At 36.3% G+C, this 13,785-nt stretch overlaps 1 pseudogene; it reads right to left on the reverse strand.

Moving 5' to 3' along the window:
• Positions 1-5,387: 5,387 nt before the first annotated feature.
• LOC132018072 (large ribosomal subunit protein eL33-like) lies at positions 5,388-5,743 on the reverse strand (annotated as a pseudogene).
• Between the last annotated feature and the right edge of the window lie 8,042 nt (positions 5,744-13,785).

Consider the following 13,785-nt stretch of genomic DNA (forward strand, 5'->3'; position numbering starts at 1 on the left):
ATTACCACATGATCGACAATTACAGGACATCTAAAGAATGAGTGAAACCATGACGGTGCTCACTAGCAGTAAACTGAATTATCAATTAAAGGCAATGTTCTACTAAGAAGGCAGGAAAGTGGAGACTACCTCTCTGTGTAATCATCTATAAAGTTCTCTGGAGTTTTTATCAAGCTGTTCTCCTATAAAGGAAGCTGTCAAACAGCTTGAAGAAGGAAATGGCAATGGAGAAAAAGAAAGGCTTGAACAGCTAAAGGAAGAGTTTTAGAAAGACAGACCTAAGTCTCTAAAATTTGCATTAAGGGTAAAGATTTCCTTTGTACAGGGGGACACTTCTAAGGTTAAATAGGTTGCATAACATCACTAAGATACTCGAGTTATTTTTCTCTGCAAAATAATACACATAGATCCATCTAGGAAAAATTCTAAATTAGCCCTATGCCTGGTGTGCTGTAGATATTCAATGTTTGTGGAATAAATAAAAGAATGGATCAATCTAACCCAGAAAGAGCAGTACTAATGGTAATTGAGTCTTAAAAAATATCTTTTAGGTATCTACTATGCATCAGACACCATGCTAGGATCTAGCCATTTGGAACAATTTTTAAGTGCTTTGGTATTTTAATGCTTATAAGACATGCAAATGTTCATTAATCTTTCCATACAGTTGTCAGAAAATAACAATTGTAATTGACTTTAAATTCAGAGTCCCTCTTCCCATGCAAAGGAAGAAAATTATAGTTTGTATATTGCAAGGTGACAGCATCATTTCTCATACAGTTTGAAAGATGATTGGTTCACAGGATAAGCCTAGTCCCTTCTGATCTTAAAACAGAAGTCATGTTCTTTTTTATTAATAGAAGATTTGCCAACAAGCATATATAATTGTATTAGCACTTGTTTCTGAGCACCAATATTTTATAGATGAACTGGGTTATAGGACAGTTTTTTCTTTTTTTTTTTCTTTTTTTTTTTTTTTTAAAGATTTTATTTATTTATTTGACAGAGAGAAATTACAAGTACACTGAGAGGCAGGCAGAGAGAGAGAGAGAGAGAGAAGGAAGCAGGCTCCCTGCTGAGCAGAGAGCCCGATGCGGGACTCGATCCCAGGACCCTGAGATCATGACCTGAGCCGAAGGCAGCGGCTTAACCCACTGAGCCACCCAGGCGCCCCAGTTTTTTCATTCCTTCAGTAAATAAGCTCCTTAGTTAAGGTCTAGCTAAGCTGCTTTTTCCCAATTCTCCTGAAGAGATAGGTATTATGAGACTCCGTTCTTATCACCCTTCTTATAGAAAAAAAAATGATTAACTCTGGAACAGTGTGGATGTCAGTATCAGTATTCAAAAAGATGTTGTTAGGGTGGTACAGGACATTGTCAATACCCCAGCTCATCCCCTACGCTTGGGCCTCAACACTGTGGTGCAAGCCAGACTTCCAACTGCTTTTTCTGGAGCTGGAACCCTCTCTGTCAGTGTGCTGGGCTGGCTGGAAGTGCCAGAAAATCAACAAACATCCTCTCTCTTCAAGGAGTAACCCTTAACTCTGAGCAACAGAGGTTGGTATATAGATACTCTACCTCCTGTTGTCACTGGAGGTAACAGAGATTAACTGAGGCTGGCTGATTGCACACGGACTCCTGGAGTTCCCTAGTAAAATTAATTTACTAGTTTGACAATACACCCTTTACTGAGTATCTCACCTTCACTTTATTACTTTACTGCCTTTCTGATGTTTTCTAGGATTATCTCCAAAAAAACCACTTGAACCTGAATCCTTGTCTGAGGACCTCTTCTAGGTGCATCTAAACTAGACCAAATTATTAGGCCCTTACCATATCCATTATTTCATTCTACCTTTATAAACACCACTTCTATATAAACCTTTTTTTTTAAACATAACAAGCCTTTTTTTTTATTATTAAACAAAAAACTTCATTTTTTTTTTTAAATTTAGCTGATTGTGTGCTGGTATCTTCAACACTTCCACAACAATTTTCTCCTCATCAATAAAGAAAACATGCTGGATCCTCCCACAAATACACTGCTCAATAGCTAATACAAATGATTTGTCTCTTCTTCTTCACGAAGACAAATAAATATTTAAAAGAAAACTATTAATAAAACTATGACACTAGAGCATTCTTAGGCCAGACCCAAATGAAAATGAAAAGTCAGGGGCATCTGGGTGGCTCAGTAGGGTTAAAGCCTCTGCTTTCGGCTCAGGTCATGATCCCAGGGTCTTGGGATCGAGCCCCACATCGGGCTCTCTGCTCAGCAGGGAGCCTGCTTTCCTTCCTCTCTCTCTGCCTGCCTCTCTGCCTACTTGTGATCTCTGTCAAATAAATTAAAAATAAATAAATAAATCAAATAAATTAAAAAAAAAAAGAAAATGAAAAGTCATAGTTTGAAGAGGGCAACAGAAGCAGGAAGAACTTAAGAACCCAACTTCAGTCCGTTAAAGCCTTTAATAAAAATATATAGCCTATTAAATGAACATACTATAATTTAAAAACCACTAGGCTATTGTTCAACATTCATATTGTATTTAATATTATATTTAATATCTAATAATGTTGAAATTGACCTTCTTATGCATACCTCTTTGTCCCCATCTCGGGATATCTCAGGGGATAAATTTTCCAGGGAATTTGGATAAGAGATTTAAAGTATTCTAAGTTTTTGATTTACACTTAACCAGAATAATTGAACTTATTTTCATCTCTACCAATATAAAACAAATGCTTCTGTTATAACAGATTTTCATCAATTTTGATTATTGAATACTATCATTTTCATAACCTGTGCAAAACACAATCATTTTTAAACATTTATATCTTGAACTTTTTTATTACCAACTTATATTTTTGTGAATTCCTTATTAATGACTTCATCTCAATTATGCATTGGTATGGTTTCATTTTTTTTCATTGAACAGTTCTCACATCTTTTATAGTATATCTCCAAAAAAGTTTGTTTGTTTGTTTTTTTAATAGTGTTGATTTAGGTGTGCCTGGGTGACTTAGTCAGTTAAGTGCTCTTGATCTCAATTCAGGTCATGATTTCAGGGTCATGAAATCGAGCCCAGAGTCAGACTCCAGGCTCAGCATGGTGTCTGCTTGAAATTCTCTCACTCTCTACCTCCCTCTGCCCCTCCCTCATGTGCTCACTCTCTCTCAAATAAGTAATTTTTAAAATTAAATAAATAGTGTTGATTTAATGCAGCATACCCCATCACTAAATTTAATGGTCAAATATGCAGTGTTTAAAGCTTCCATAAGCATGCTATAAAATGAAATTTTAGATAAGATTTTTAAAAATAATTTTAAGGAAGCATCCTTTTAATATAGTTTAAGAACATGGTTTCTGATTGCTTGGTGGTTGATTTTGCATTGTTTTCTTTTGTTTATTAGGAATGAATGTTCAAATGTTTTGGAGGCAGTACAACATCTACTCTGAAGGCAAATTACACAGATACAAATCCTAACTCACCACTTAGTAGAGAAGCAGAGAAGTTATCTTAAAGAGTTAACTGATCCTTCTCTACCTCATTAATATGTAAAACAAAAATAATAATAATAATAAAAATAGCTGCATCTTGGTATAGTGAGGATGAGTTAACTCAAAGTGGTTAGTGTAGTATCTTGCACATAATAATCACCTGATAAATGTTAGCCAATTACAAATCTGATAACATTGTTATTGTAATCTATTGGGAGGAAATCTAGGATACTGGCTTAACATTACAGTTTCTTCCTTGGCACGTATCTTAACTCTAGCACATAGTAATTGTGTGAATTTAAGCAAGTTACTAACCTTTCTGTGTTTGGGTTTTTCTCATCTAAAATGAAGACTAAAATATTACCTACCTCATGAGATATTTATATAAACTAATTATGTGTGCATGTGTATATGTACATATGTATGTGTATATATACATGTGTGTATATATATATGTGTGCATGTTTATAGATACACAGATATCACTTAAAACAGTACCTAGACCATAGCTCATTATAGGATTCAAAAAATGTGAACTAGTATTATTACTCTATTACTGTTGTATCTTTTATTTTTCTTCGTACTATTAGTGATATGTTATGCAAATAGATTTACTAATAGTAATCCCCACTGTATTTCTTTTCTTTTTTTTTTAAGATTTTATTTATTTATTTGACAGAGAGAGATCACAAGTAGGCAGAGAGGCAGGCAGAGAGAGAGAGGAGGAAGCAGGCTCCCCACTGAGCAGGGAGCCCAATGCGGGACTCGATCCCAGGACCCTGAGATCATGACCTGAGCCAAAGGCAGCGGCTTAACCCACTGAGCCACCCAGGTACCCCCCCACTGTATTTCTAAAATAAATCTTTCCTTGTGTTTTTTTTTCCCAATGTACTCTTTTCCTCCCAACTTTAGTGAGATATTATTGTCATATTAAGTTTAAGGTATACAATATAATAATAATAATAATAATAATTTGATGCATATATATATATATATCACAAAATGATTGTCACAATAAAGTTAGCTAGCACTTCCTCCCTTTACACAATTACCATTTCTTTTTGTGGTTAAAAAAAAATAAGACAGGCGTTCTTCACAACTTCTAAGTATATAATGTAATATTATTAATTATAATCACCATGCTACACATTGGATCTGCAGGATTGAACCTCTAATAAATAAAAGTCTATACCCTTTGACCAATACCTCCTCATTTTCCTAACCTTCAGCTCCTGACAATCACCATTATGCCATTTATACTGGTTTAGCTTTTTTCGATTCCACATATAAGTGAGAACATGCAGTATTTACCTTTTTCTGTCTTATTCCACTGCCATAATGCTCTCAAGCTCCATCCATGTTGTCTCAAAAAAGCAGGATTTCTTTCTTTCTTATGGCTGAATGATACTTCATTGTTTACTGTTATTACATTTCTTTTTCCATTTATTTGTTGATATATATACTTAGGTAGTTTCCACATCTTGCCTATTAAAAATCAAGCTACAATAAACATGGGAATACAGATATCTCTTCAGGACAGTGTCTACATTTCCTTGGGATATCTACCCAGAAGTGGGAGTGCTGGGCCTAATGGTAGGAACCTATATACTGGTTTCCACAGTGGCTATACTTATTTGTATTTCCACCAACAGTGCATATCCATTTCCTTTTCTCCATAACCTTGCCAAAACTTGTTGTCTCTTGTCTTTTTGATTTTCACCATTCTAACAAGTATGAGGTGCGATCTCACAATGGTTTTGATTTGCATTTCCATGAGGATCAGTGATGTCCATCATCTTTTCATGTACCAATTGGCCATGGTATGTCTCCTTTTGAAAAACTGCCTCTTCAAGTCCTTTGCCCTTTTTTTTTTTTACAAGTATGCACCTCTATTTATTTATTTTTAAGGAGGTTTCAGTCCTTGAGGGGTAGAGCATCACATGGATTCTGTGGCCAATAGCTTCATCGGGAATGTTCCTTCAGAACTTGGTACAAACCATGCCACTGTGCCCATGAGCATGGGTTACGTTACCCTGGATTACTCTGTTTTTGTTCACTATGTCACCAGGAGTAACTGTGTTGTTCTTTGCTTTGTACTCATAAGCATATCTCTTGCTAAATTGAATTCAGTTTCATCTCAAGCATAAACACCTTCAATTTTAAGAAAAGCTGTACGCTCCCTTTGGTTTTGGAGACCTTACATATAGTCAGCGAAAATGGCCTTGAACCATAGCCATCCATACATATTTGTCATTTTAGGAGCCCTGTTCCCAGCAGGCCATCACAAGCTCTAAGATGGCAGAAAGAGAACTTTGCCCCTTTTTAAATTAGATTGTTGGTTTTTCCCTACAGAGTTACAGGAATTCCTTATGTATTTTGCATATTAAATCCTTAGCTAATACACAGTTTCTAAATATTCTCTCTCATTCTGTAGATTGCCTTTTATTTTGCTGTTTCTTTTGCCAAACAGAAGCTTTTTAACTTTATATAGTCATACTTCTTTACTTTTGCTTTTGTTGCTTACATTTTTTTTTAATTTTTTATTTTTGATAAACATATATTTTTATCCCCAGGGGTACAGGTCTGTGAATCACCAGGTTTACACACTTCACAGCACTCACCAAATCACATACCCTCCCCAATGTCCATAATCCCACCCCCTTCTCCCAAACCCCCTCCCCCCGGCAACCCTCAGTTTGTTTTGTGAGATTAAGAGTCACTCCTGCCTGGCTCGCCAAAAATGATGAAGTCCCAGAACCTAAGTCAGGTTCGGTGGGGTGAGGAGGTTCGGAGCCGACGACTAAAGAAAGAATTCTTAAGACGTCATTGGTGCAAAATGGTGGTTTATTAAAGCACGGGGACAGGACCCGTGGGCAGGAAGAGCTGCTGCTGCCCCGGGTTATGAAGGTGGGCATGTTATATACCCCACGGTTGGGGGGGAGGTGGTGAAGGAATGGGGGATTTCGACAGAGTTCTCACATGCTAGGGAGGGTCTACAAGGTGCCGGGGGTGGGGGGGAGTCTTTGCCATTATGGCTTGATCAATGTCGTCTTTAGGTCAGGCACTAACATCAAGATAATGGGGGATTCTTGGTGGGGCATTATGATCCGGCCATCATTTACATTCCTTTCTACCCCAATCTCCTCCAGTTTATGGTGGGAGGGGGACATTAGGGCTTCAGGAACCAAGAGTTATTTGCCTTACATTTTTAGTATCATATCCAAAAACAAAACAAAACAAAACAAAAAAATAAAAAAAACTTTGCCAAGAACAATGTCAAGGAACATTGCCCCTATTTTGCTTTTTTTTTCCCTAACAGCTTCACAGTTAGTTTTTAAATCCAAGTATTTAATTCATTTCAAGTTAATTTTTATAAGGAATTTAAGGTAGGCATCTAATTTTATTCTTTGACAATTGGTTATTCAGTTTTCCCAACATTATTTAAGAAGACTATGTTTTCCTCATTGACTGTTTTTGACTCTGTGGCCAAGTATTAGTTGACTGTATGTGTGGGTTTATTTCTTGGCTCTTTCTCCATTCTGTTCCATTAATTTATGTGTTTTTTTAATGCTAGTACCATGTAGTTTTGAAGCTTTTGTAATATAGTTGCAAAGCAGGAAATGTGATGTCTCCAGCTTTGTTCTTCTTTCTCAAGATTACTTTTTTTACCCTTTGAAAAGACTCCGAATAGAGTCTTTTGTAGTTACATAAAATTTTAGGATTTTTTTTCTATTTCTGTGAGATTATATACATATATATATATATATATATATATATATCATTGCAATTTTAATAGGGATTACACTATATATATATATAGATGGCTTTGGGTGCATCCCATAAGTCTTGCTTTATTGTACATATCCATCTTCTTTTGTTCAATGACTTTTTTTTCCTCTTCTGATTTCTTCTTTGACCCATTTGTTGTGAGGAATATATTGTTTGATTTCCAAACATTTGTGAATTTTCCAGCATTCCTCCTATTACTGATTTCAAGTTATTGATTTTGGTCAGAAAAGATACTTGGTATTGTTTCAGTCTTCTTAAATTTTCTAAGGCTTATTTTGTGATTTAACATATGATCTATTTTGGAGAATATTCCAAGTTTACTCAAGAAGAATGTGTATTCTGCTGTCATTGGGTGAAATGCTTTGTATATGTTTGTCAGGTCTGTTTGGTCTAAAGTATGGTCCAAGTCCAATGTTTCCTTATTGATTTTCTGTCTGGATGACCTATTTATTGTTAAAATTGGGGTACTGAATTCTCCTATTAATGTATTTTTGTCTATTTCTCCCTTCAAATCTTTTAGCACTTACTCAACATATTTTCCTGATGGTGGCTGCATATATTCACCATTGTTACATATTCTTGATGAGTTGATCACTTCATTATTATAGAAATACTTCTTTGTCTCTTTATACAGTTTTTGACTTAAAGTCTATTTTGTCTGATCTAAGTATGGCTACTCTTGCTCTATTTTGTTTTCCATTTGCAAGTATATCTTTTTTTCCAGCTCTTCATTACAAGCCTATGTCCTTAAAGCTGAAATGCCTTTTGATTAAATAACTTAAACCACTTACATTTAAAGTAATTATTGATAGGTAAGGCTTACTAATGCCATCTTATTGTTTTCTTGATTTTTGTAGTTTCCTTGATCCTTTCCTCTTATTCTGCTGTCTTTCTTTCCGGGTTGATGACTTTTTGTAATGGTGTGCCTTGATTCCATTCTCTTTATGAGTATCCACTTTAGGTTTTTACTTTGCAGTTATCATAAGGCTTACATAAAACATCTTCAGTTAGAACAATCTATTTTAAGCTAATACAAACATCAATCATATACAAAACTCTACCCTTTTAGTTGCCCACATAATTTATATTTTGATGTCATACTATACTTATTTTTATATTTTGCATCCATAGAAAAAATTATTGTAGCTACCATATTTTTTATGTTAACCACATTTTAATATTTAATAATTAATATTTATTATCACTTAATTAATATTAATAATTAATACCATTTACCATACTTTAATATTTAATATTAAACCTTTATATTTATATTGCCTGATTAAACCATTACCTTTTTCCAGTATTAAAATATTCTGACTTGACTATACACTACCTTTACCAGCATAATAGATTTTCATATATTTCCTTGCTAGTAATCAGCATCCTTTCATTTCATCTTGAAGAACTCTTCTCAGTACTTCTTGTAAAGCAAGTGAAGTTGTGATGAACTCTATGGCTTTTGTTTAGAAAAATCTTTATCTCTTCCACATTCTGAAAGACAACTTTGTTGAATAAAATATTTTTGGTTGGCAGTTTTTTTTGTTTCCTTTCAGCACTTTGAATATATCATCTCACTCTCTTAGCCTGAAAGGTTCCTGTTGAGAAACTCACTGACAGCCTTACTGGGACTTCCTTTGTTAAAAAGAAAACCACAGGACTAAAATGGCATGACTTAGGCTGAGTCCCCAAACCAGGACTTAGTACCTAACCTAACTACAGTTCAACCTCCCCAGAAATGTAATCTTAACCTGTCAGGAATTTTCTAATGGGCACGAATGAGTCTGTCACATGGGCCCTCTCAATTCCCCAAAGGAGGATGAGATAAACTGCATGATAAAACCTCCTGTTCTTCCCTTTAATGGAAAGTCACCTTACCTGAAACAGTCTTTTTCTTTTACTAATAACTTTCTTGTCCTACTCTCCTTCCCATAAAATTCTTCCATTTTGTACAAGTGCTTGGAGTGCCCCTCCACTTGCTGGATGGGATGCCACCCAATTGATGAATCATTTAATAAAACTAATTTGATCTTCAAATTTACTCAGTTGATTTCTGTTTTCTAATATCTTTTATGGGAGAATATTTTTTCTCTCATTGCTTTTAAAAATGTTCTCTTTTTTATATTAGACAGTTTTATTATAATGTGTCTTGGAAAAGATCACTGGGTTGAAATTTTTGACCTACTTTTTTCATGAACTTGGGTTTCTAAATCTCTCCCCAGATTTGGGACATTCTCAGCCATTATTTTTTTCAATTAATTAATTTATTTATTTGACAGAGACAGAGAAATCACAAGTAAGCAGAGAGGTAAGCAGAGAGAGAGGGGGAAGTAGGCTCCATGCTGAACAGAGAGCCCGATGTGGGGCTTGATCCCAGGACCTTGAGATCATGACCTGAGCCGAAGACAGAGGCTTAACCCACTGAGCCACCCAGGCGCCCCTCAGCCATTATTTTTTTTTTAATGAGATTTCTGCTCCTTTCTCTCTCTCTCATTCTCTCTCTCTCTTTCTCTCTCCCTTCTGAGACTCTAAAACTGCATAGTTTCTTTAAATGCTATCACATAGTTTCTCTCATTATGTCATTTCAAATGGCCTCTCTTCTAGTTCACTAATTGTTCCTTCTGCTTAGCTAAGTCTTCTTTTTAAGACCTCTCTTAAGCCTTTCAATTCAATCATTATAGTCTTCAATTCTCTTTTTTTTTTCATGACTTCTATTTCTTTGTTGAACTTTGTGTTTTATTGATGAATTGCTTGTCATTTGCCTGTGTTTTCTTGTAGTTCACTGAATTTCCTTAAGAGGATTCTTCTGAATTCTTTGTCAGACAACTCATAAATTTTTATTTTTTTTTTACAGTCATAGAAATTTTGTTAGTTTCCTTTAGTGATATGTTTCCTTTTTTATTCATGATATTGGCCTTGTGTTAATGTCTGCACATTTGAGGACATTGAGACTTCTTCCAGTCTCTGCAGACTGGCTCCAACAGGCCCTTCATCACTCAACCTGTCCAGAGACTCTGGGTAGGCAGACTGGTGGTGTCTGTGGGCAAGCTTGCTGCTGGAGTACTTACGTGCCCTAATTATGCAATGAGCTAAATGCTTGGGTAACTCTAGTCAGTCTGGTGCTGGGCCTTGCCAGCACTCCAGGTTCACAGGTTCACAGGTGCCCCCGACCCCTCTGCAGAGCCTAGGTTTTCAGACCTATAGCCACAGGAAATACCTAGAGCCATAAGAACCAGCCAGATTCTGGGTGGGCCAGAATCTGGATTTGTAGGAGTCTACTGGGAGGCTGGAACTGAAGAACTGCCTGGAGCTGTGAGAACCATCTTGGGCCATTAAGTTGACTAGGGCTGTAGGAGCCAACCAGTACCTAGGTGGGCTGGAAGCCCACCTAGGGTTCAGGGGCCCTCTGAGAGCCTGGAGTCATGGGAGCTGTCTAGGGCTGCTGGATCTAGCAGGCATCAGGCTGAGTCAAGGGCTTGATTCATGGTAACTGCAGGCTACCCCTCAAAGCTGTTGGAGCCACAGCAGGTGTCTGGACTGCTGAGGTAGGCAACCTCTGGGCTTAGCCAGGAACTAGGTTCTTAGGAGTCTACATAAAGTCACCTAGGAGGTAAACAGGAGTCTACCTAGCAATAGGGCGTGCTGGCTCTAGGGTCTAAAGTAAAGGTAAGCACTCACTTAATTCTCCTTCTCTCTCTGGTCTAAGCTGCTCTGGCTTGGGGAGGGGTAATAGTATTTGTGTGAATCAATCCTTTCTACCTTTCTCTGCATCCTTTCTTACTTCTGTGCTTCATCCAGGTGATGCAATCTCTCACCTGGGATCCTGGCTGTCATGAAGGTATTTCATGTACAGATAATTGTTCGACATTTCTGGGAGGAGATGACCAGTAGAAATTCCTATGCCACCATTTGGCTGATGTCCTCAAATACTCTTGAATCAGATTTATTAGTGCTTTGACTAGGGTTTTTAAATCTACATTCCCAATTGAGATTAATCTGGATTTTCTTCTTTTACTGTTATCAGTGCTCAGTTTTTATATCAGGGTTATGCTATTTTCTTAAAATGACTTAGAAAGATTTCTTGCCATTTCACACCTTTGAAAATGGATGCTTATCATAAGAATTGCCTGTCTTTTAAAGTATAAAAGTATTTGACTTTAATCTAGAGTTTATTTCATTAAAGATAATTATTTGCCAAAATTTTAATTTATTCCAAGGTGATAAGTCTATTCAATTTTTAAACTTCTAGTTGGATCAACTTAGGCAATTTATACTATAGGAACAGAAAATTATAAACCCATATTCTTTTTTTTTAATATTTTATTTATTTATTTATTTGACAGACAGAGATCACAAGTAGGCAGAGAGGCAGGCAGAGAGAGAGAGGAAGGGAAACAGGCTCCCCGTTGAGCAGGGAGCCTGATGCGGGGCTTGATCCCAGCACCCTGAGATCATGACCTGAGCCGAAGGCAGAGGCTTAACCCACTGAGCTACCCAGGCGCCTTGTATAAACCCTTATTCTTTAATGCAGCTAAAAATTATAAATGAGATGAGGCTCGTTACATTCTTCAGTAAATACAGATGCTGTAAGACAAAATCTTCTGCTAGCCATTACTTCTCATTAAATTAATGAGACAACTTTATATTTTCAATTGTTCAGGGCCAAAAATTTTGAAAATACCCTTGATTCCTCTCCCCCTGCCATCTAATCCATTAGCAAATCCTTTGAAATATATTCCAAATCCAACCACCTCTGACTACCAAGCTGTCATTATCTCTCACCTGAAGTGTTATATTGATAACACTTTCTACTTTTTCTCTTACCTCTTCTAGTGTACCTCTTCTCAATCAGAACCAAAGTCATCAAATCCCTAGCTTCTAGACATGCTGGCTGCTGACAGCTCATATCTAAGTCCCTACCTGGTAACCACTTTCAGCTCAAAGGAAGTTCCCACCTGAAGTCACACCTCTACCACAAAGGTAGCCAATGAGATCCGGTCCCCTTGCTACAATTAGAAGCCTGAAAGGTTGTCTAAGCTCCAAGGCTCCTATAGATCAGTTGAAGACTTTGCAGTAACCACTTTGTAGCTTAATTCATCACTTTGCCCAAGCTTGCATCCTTAAGCCCTCATAGGTGTTGTTTCTGATAGCATTCCCAGTGAAATTCCTATATGCAAATTCTTCATCCCAGAATCTGTTTCCCAAGACCATTGACCTAAGATAGTTGGCATAAGGAATGGTCTGGAAAAAAAAAATTCTAAAATGTGATTTTTGAGGTACAGCACTCATCAGCCAGCTGGCAATAAGAACCCCAACACTAGTAGTAGGTAGAGTACTGATAGTAATTCCTAGCATGTGGATGGTGCAATTTGTTAACACTTTCACCTGTGGTGAACTGGAATGAAAAACTGTTGGTAGGGAATACACTGTCAGGTACAATACCTCAATCATGAAAGAGGTTCAGAGGAAATAATAATTATACAGATAAAAGATTTTGAATGAATGTCGTGAAGTGTGATCAAAGCTTTGGACAAAGACAATGCCACGCTAAGGGTGATTAATGACCAATTTAAGGCAAATTGTGAAAGTCAGAACTCCTTAGTTCTGAGAACCTCTCATCTCCTACAGCCAGAAGGCAGAAATTGTGAGGGATCAAACTTCAGACCTTAATTACAAAGACAGGAGAACTCTAGTGAAGTCCAAATCCACTTTGGAGGCAGAGAAAAAGAAAGGCAACCTAGAAGGGGAAATCTCTTGGAAGCTTGTCAGTGAAAGGAAAGAAAAAACTAAGTAGTTTAAATTAATAGCCTGGTAGAAACAAATGAGAAGCACAAAATTAGAAGTATAATAATTCCACCTCCACACCAAAGCACCAAATATTTTTTTTAATTTAATTTTTTATTTTTTATAAACATATATTTTTATCCCCAGGGGTACAGGTCTGTGAATCACCAGGTTTACACACTTCACGAACTAGAGCGTATCATGCTTAGCACCAAATAGTTTTTAAATGCACCTTACTACACCAACAAAAGAGGACATTCAAACTAAGAAATCTAACAAGCCACCTAAGCACCTAAACTGCTTCATAGAAATCTCTGTGATTGCTGGTCCAAGAAAATATAAAATGTTCCAGAAATGAAAAGAAAACTCTAAGCAATAACCATACACATCCATAATAAGAAGGAAACAGAAAATGGCATTATGTAGGAGACTTTCCTTGTTGTTAGGAGAAACATGCTGAAGATAGGCTATGATATCTGCAGTTCAATTTCACATTACTCAACAAATAGATGTATATACAGAGAGAGAGCACACAAACTGAGCAAAATATCAGTGGCAGAACAAGCTAAGAATATACAAATGTCTTTGTACTATTCTTTTAATTTCTCTCTTGGTTAATTTTTAAAATATTTATTTATTTTTTAAATTTATTTTCAGCATAACAGTATTCATTGTTTTTTTTAATTTTTTTTTTTTTTTTTTTTTTTTTTTTTT

Source organism: Mustela nigripes, chromosome 1 (genome assembly GCF_022355385.1).
Source record: "Mustela nigripes isolate SB6536 chromosome 1, MUSNIG.SB6536, whole genome shotgun sequence".
Lineage (NCBI taxonomy): Eukaryota > Metazoa > Chordata > Mammalia > Carnivora > Mustelidae > Mustela > Mustela nigripes.